This window comes from Oncorhynchus keta, unplaced genomic scaffold, assembly GCF_023373465.1.
Source record: "Oncorhynchus keta strain PuntledgeMale-10-30-2019 unplaced genomic scaffold, Oket_V2 Un_contig_20496_pilon_pilon, whole genome shotgun sequence".
Classification (NCBI taxonomy): domain Eukaryota; kingdom Metazoa; phylum Chordata; class Actinopteri; order Salmoniformes; family Salmonidae; genus Oncorhynchus; species Oncorhynchus keta.
The window spans coordinates 1-6,683 of NW_026282040.1; the positions used below are offsets into that span (position 1 = coordinate 1).

At 44.6% G+C, this 6,683-nt stretch overlaps 1 pseudogene; it reads left to right on the forward strand.

Moving 5' to 3' along the window:
- The first annotated feature begins 3,558 nt into the window (after nucleotides 1–3,558).
- LOC127920750 (gamma-aminobutyric acid receptor subunit beta-3-like) lies at nucleotides 3,559–6,362 on the forward strand (annotated as a pseudogene).
- Nucleotides 6,363–6,683: the final 321 nt, after the last annotated feature.

Here is a 6,683-nt window from a genome sequence, read left to right on the forward strand (position 1 = left end):
ATGTACTTCGTTCAAGTTGCAGCATTCACTTTTACCGCCCCGTAGCACTCATATCGGTAGCCATGAAGTGCTTTGAAAGGCTGGTCATGGCTCACATCAACACCATCATGCCAGAAACCCTAGACCTACTCCAATTTTGCATACTGCCCCAACAGATCCACAGATAACAAAATCTCAATCGCACTCCACACTGCCCTTTCCCACCTGGACAAAAGGAACACCTACGTGAGAATGCTGTTCATTGACTACAGCTCTGCGTTATGGTGCCCACACAGCTCATCACGAAGCTAAGGACCCTGGGACTGAACACCTCCCTCTGCAACTGGATCCTGGACTTCCTGACTGGCTGCCCCCAGGTGGTAAGGGTAGGCAGCAACACATCTGCCACGCTGATCCTCAACACTGGGGCCCTTCAAGGGTGCAGTGCTCAGTCCCCTCCTACTCCCTGTTCACCCATGGCTGCATGGCCAAGCACGACTCCAACACCATCATTAAGTTTGCTGACGACACAACAGTTGTAGGCCTGATCACTGACAACGATGAGACAGCCTATAGGGAGGAGGTCAGAAACCTTGCAGTGTGGTGCCAGGAGAGCAACCTATCCCTCAACTTGAACAAGACAAAGGAGCTGATCGTGGAAAAGGATGGCCGAACAGGCCCCCATTAACATCAACGGGGCTATAGTAGAGCGGGCCGAGAGTTTCAAGTTCTTTTGGTGTCCACATCACCAACAAACTATTATGGTCCAAACACACCCAGGCAGTTGTGAAGAGGGCACGACCACACCTTTTCCCCCTCAGGAGACTGAAAAGATTTGGCATGGGTCCCCAGATCTTCAAAAAGTTCTACAGCTGCATCATTGAGAGCATATCGACTGGCTGCATCACCGCCTGGTATGGCAACTGCTCTGCATCTGACCGTAAGGCTCTATAGAGTGCCATCACTGGGTCCAAGCTTCCTGCCATCCAGGACCTCTATACCAGGCGGTGTCAGAGGAAGGCCCTAAAAATTGTCAAAGACTCCAGTCACCCAAGTCATAGACTGTTCCCTCTGCTACCGCACGGTAAGCGGTACCAGAGCACCAAGTCTAGGACCAAAAGGCTCCTTAACAGCTTCTACCCCCAAGCCATAAGACTGATTAACAATTAATAAAATGGCCACCCAGACTATTTACACATTGACCCCACCCCCTCTTTGTTTTTACACCATCATGCCGGAAACCCTAGACCCATTCCAATTTGGGAGTGGGTCAAATCAAATCAAATGTATTTATATAGCCCTTCATGCATCAGCTGATATCTCAAAGTGCTGTACAGAAACCCAGCCTAAACCCCCAAACAGCAAGCAATGCAGGTGTAGAAGCACGGTGGCTAGGAAAAACTCACTAGAAAGGCCAAAACCTAGGAAGAAACTTAGAGGAACCAGGCTATGTGGGGTGGCCAGTCCTCTTCTGGCTGTGCCGGGTGGAGATTATAACAGAACATGGCCAAGATGTTCAAATGTTCATAAATGACCAGCATGGTCGAATAATAATAAGGCAGAATAGTTGAAACTGGAGCAGCAGCACGGCAGGTGGACTGGGGACGAAAAAGGAGTCATCATGTCAGGTGGTCCGCCAGGGCATCGTCCTGGGAGCTCTGCAGGTCCTCCGAAGAGAGAGAGAGAAAGAAGAAAAGAAAAGAGAGAAATTAGAAAGCACACTAAATTCACACAGGACACCGAATAGGACAGGAGAAATTACTCCAGATATAACAAACTGATCCTTACTTTGACACAAGCTTACTGCAGCATAAATACTGGAGGCTGAGACAGGAGGGGACAGGAGACACTGTGGCCCCATCCGAGGACATCCCGGGACAGGGCCAAACAGGAAAGATATAACCCCACCCCACTTTGCCCAAGCACAGCCCCCAAACCACTAGAGGGCTATCTTCAACCACCAACTTACCATCCTGAGACAAGGCCGAGTATAGCCCACAAAGATCTCCACCATAGCTGCAACCCAAGGGGCGCCAGCAGACAGGATGACCACATCCAGTGAATCAATCCACTCAGGTGACGCACCCCTTCCAGGGACGGCATGCGAGAGCCCCAGTACAGTAAGCCGTGACTCAGCCCTGTAATAGGGTTATAGGGTTCCAATTTGCATTCTTGAATGTTCCAAATAGAAATTCCCTTTTAATAGAGTCAATGTTATTTTCTTATTCAACAAGTCAGAGAGGCATTTTGTTCTACATAGCCTACTTTTGACCTATTTTTCTGTTACTGTTTCGCTGTTTATTATCTATTCATAGTCACTTCACGAATTACCTTGACTAACCTGTATCCCCGTTAACTCGGGCGGCAGGGCGGCAGGGTAGCCTAGTGGTTAGGCGTTGGACTAGTAACCGGAAGGTTGCGAAGTTCAAACCCCGAGCTAACAAGGTACAAATCTGTCGTTCTGCCCCTGAACAGGCAGTTAACCCCTGTTCCCAGGCCGTCATTGAAAATAAGAATATGTTCTTAACTGACTTTCCTGGTTAAATAAAGGTTAAAAAAATAATTTAAAAAATCGGTACCGGTACCACCTGTAAATAGCCTGTTATTGTTGTACATTTATTGTGTTACTCATTTTTGTATAATTTTTTTTTTATCACTTTGGTTATTTAGTAAATATTTTATTATGAACTGCGCTGTTGGCCTGTAAGTAAGCATTTCATGGTCTACACCTGTTGTATGGCTATTTAACAGTCTGAGATAGCTGTTTTTCAGTCTCTCGGTCCCATCTTTTGTGCACCTGTACTGACCTCGCCTTCTGGATGGTAGCGGGTTGAACAGGCCTTTTCTCGAGGTGGCTGAGGTCCTTGATTATCTTTTTGCCCTTCCTGTGACATCCAGCTGTAGGTGTCCTGAAGGGCAGGTAGTGTGCAGTTGCCATACCAGGCGGTGATAGAGTCCTCTGAAGAGGAGATCACGAGAGATCGATCGGAGTGGACTCTGTACTTTATCTATGATGTCTCCTAACTCATCGGTACATGTCTCCCCATAGAACTGCTGAAGGTCACTTATGAACAGCCGTAAACAGCGTATCTGTTGGTCTGCCTACTAATGAGACTGGAAACACTGTCAGGCTATGTCCAAAATGGAACCCTATTCCCTATATAGTGCACTACTTTGACCAGAACCCTATTCCCTATATAGTGCACTACTTTACAGACCAGAACCCTATTCCCTATAGTACACTACTTTTTGATCTGGAATAGGGTGCCATTGTCATCACGAGCCACAAATATCACTTAGCCTGAATGCTAATGAAATAGATGAGTCATCTTAATGTGTCAACGAAATGAATGACAAGGCTAGTGTAAGTTAGTTCTTTAGTGCGTTGGCTTGGTTACATAACCCTAATATTTTACTTTCATTCGCACATATTTAGTAGTTCACTGCATTCGATAGCAGGGATAACCTACAATACGTTATTTCTCGTCAGACTCGCGTAGTTAACTAGATTCCACTATGATTTGTATTATGTTGAGTAATTAACTAAGTATGGCGCATGCCTGTGTTTCTGTGTGACAGATGGCTACACCACAGATGACATCGAGTTCTACTGGAAAGGGGGAGAATGCTGTGACAGGAGTGACTCGCATCGAGCTGCCTCAGTTCTCCATCGTGGACTACAAACTGGTTTCCAGGAATGTGGTCTTTTCCACAGGTACAGTAACGGTCCATGGAGAGCCATGATTAGGGTTGCTTTTACAGAAACCGAGGTTTGACGATTCCCGGTATCAGGAGGGAATCTAGAATCCTCCAACTAGGATTTCTGGGAAACCTGGGAGTTTGTAGAAGTTAATGTAACACTGCAAAACTTATCATTATTATTATTATTATTATACAGTCCCCGTGTTTGGTATCATTATCAAAAAATTGGCGCACTCTTTTTGTGATTTGTTTTTTTGTTTGTTAGAGAAACCAGACCAACTGTCTCTGATGAAGTTTCTGTTGTTTGTTAAAGAAACCAGACCAACTGCCTCCGATGTTTCCATTACCTCAAACTTTAGTGTAGTGGTCCTGTGATCAGTATAATAGTTATTGTCTGGGGTCCTGTAGTGTAGTGGTCCTGTGATCCAGTATAATAGTTATTGTCTGGGGTCCTGTAGTGTAGTGGTCCTGTGATCCAGTATAATAGTTATTGTCTGGGGTCCTGTAGTGTAGTGGTCCTGTGATCCAGAATAATAGTCATTGTCTGGGGTCCTGTAGTGTAGTGGTCCTGTGATCCAGAATAATAGTTATTGTCTGGGGTCCTGTAGTGTAGTGGTCCTGTGCTGTGATCCAGAATAATAGTTATTGTCTGGGGTCCTGTAGTGTAGTGGTCCTGTGATCCAGAATAATAGTCATTGTCTGGGGTCCTGTAGTGTAGTGGTCCTGTGATCCAGAATAATAGTTATTGTCTGGGGGTCCTGTAGTGTAGTGGTCCTGTGCTGTGATCCAGAATAATAGTTATTGTCTGTGGTCCTGTGATCCAGAATAATAGTCATTGTCTGGGGTCCTGTAGTGTAGTGGTCCTGTGATCCAGAATAATAGTTATTGTCTGGGGTCCTGTAGTGTAGTGGCCCTGTGATCCGTATAATAGTTATTGTCTGGGGGTCCTGTAGTGTAGTGGTCCTGTGATCCAGTATAATAGTTATTGTCTGGGGTCCTGTAGTGTAGTGGCCCTGTGATCCAGAATAATAGTCATTGTCTGGGGTCCTGTAGTGTAGTGGTCCTGTGATCCAGTATAATAGTTATTGTCTGGGGTCCTGTAGTGTAGTGGTCCTGTGCTGTGATCCAGAATAATAGTTATTGTCTGGGGTCCTGTAGTGTAGTGGTCCTGTGCTGTGATCCAGTATAATAGTTATTGTCTGGGGTCCTGTAGTGTAGTGGTCCTGTGATCCAGAATAATAGTTATTGTCTGGGGTCCTGTAGTGTAGTGGTCCTGTGATCCAGAATAGTCATTGTCTGGGTCCTGTAGTGTAGTGGTCCTGTGATCCAGAATAATAGTTATTGAAGCTATAGACTACTGTCTACTCTATTACTGAAGCTATAGACTACTGTCTACTATATTACTGAAGCTATAGACTACTGTCTACTCTATTACTGAAGCTATAGACTACTGTCTACTCTATTACTGAAGCTATAGACTACTGTCTACTCTATTACTGAAGCTATAGACTACTGTCTACTCTATTACTGAAGCTATAGACTACTGTCTACTATATTACTGAAGCTATAGACTACTGTCTACTCTATTACTGAAGCTATAGACTACTGTCTACTCTATTACTGAAGCTATAGACTACTGTCTACTCTATTACTGAAGCTATAGACTACTGTCTACTCTATTACTGAAGCTATAGACTACTGTCTACTCTATTACTGAAGCTATAGACTACTGTCTACTCTATTACTGAAGCTATAGACTACTGTCTACTCTATTACTGAAGCTGTAGACTACTGTCTGCTCTATTACGGAAGCTGTAGACTACTGTCTACTCTATTACGGAAGCTATAGACTACTGTCTACTCTATTACGGAAGCTATAGACTACTGTCTACTCTATTAATGAAGCTATAGACTACTGAGTATTTGATTAATTTATTTGCAATTTTGATGGTATAATATAGTTTTGATGAACTTATTTATGTTTTGAGAAGGCAACTACATTTTGGAAATGCATGGACTGTTTAGCAGAAGGCCAGAGAGTTCTTTGTCTAGTGCACTCTGTTTTGAAAATCGATTGTTCCAGAAAATGATTGTACGCGTTTGAGAAACTGTAATGAAAATGTAATATCATCGAAGCATAAACATTTATTATTATTATTATTATTATTATTATTATTATTATTATTATTATTATTATTATACTGAGAAATGTAAATTTCCATTTCCATTGTGGTCTCAATGCTAAGTTGCGAACAAATCATTTGGACTTTGGTCCAGGCTTGCTTGTTACCATGGTGACACAAACTGCCGTTGCTATGGGGAACGTGAAACAAACCCTATCACTGTGTTTGTGCCGCTTGCGCTAAGCAGCAGTACCGTCACCTTTTTCCATCTTCTCCCACTTTTTTACTACGTTGTGTTCCTATAGACAGGTGCCTCTACCCAAGACTGTCTCAGGTAGTACAGTCTAGTCCAGTCCATTCTGTATGTCTGTCTTGAAATAAGACGCAATATTGTTTTCCCTACAGGTGCCTACCCACGTCTGTCTCTGAGCTTCAAGCTAAAGAGGAACATCGGCTACTTCATCCTGCAGACGTACATGCCCTCCATCCTGATCACCATCCTGTCCTGGGTCTCCTTCTGGATCAACTACGACGCCTCCGCTGCCAGAGTGGCTTTAGGTATTGCCTTTAAAACTGACCTCTGATCTGGAGAGCGAGCGAGACAGGGATTGTGTGACTGTCCCCTCTGAGCCAGTGCATTGGGACACGGAATGCCAGGGGGTGCTGTGGGGTTATTTACGACACTCTTTGAAGAGGTAGGGTTTCAGATGTTTTCGGGAACATGGGTAGGGACTCTGCTGTCCTAGCTTCAGGGGGAACCTGGTTCCACCAGAACAGAGTGCTCGGGTTGGGGTGTAGGGTTTGATCATAGCCTGAAGGTAGGGAAGGGCAGTTTCTCTTGCTGCTCCGTAGGTAAGCTCCATGGTGCTGTAGTGGATG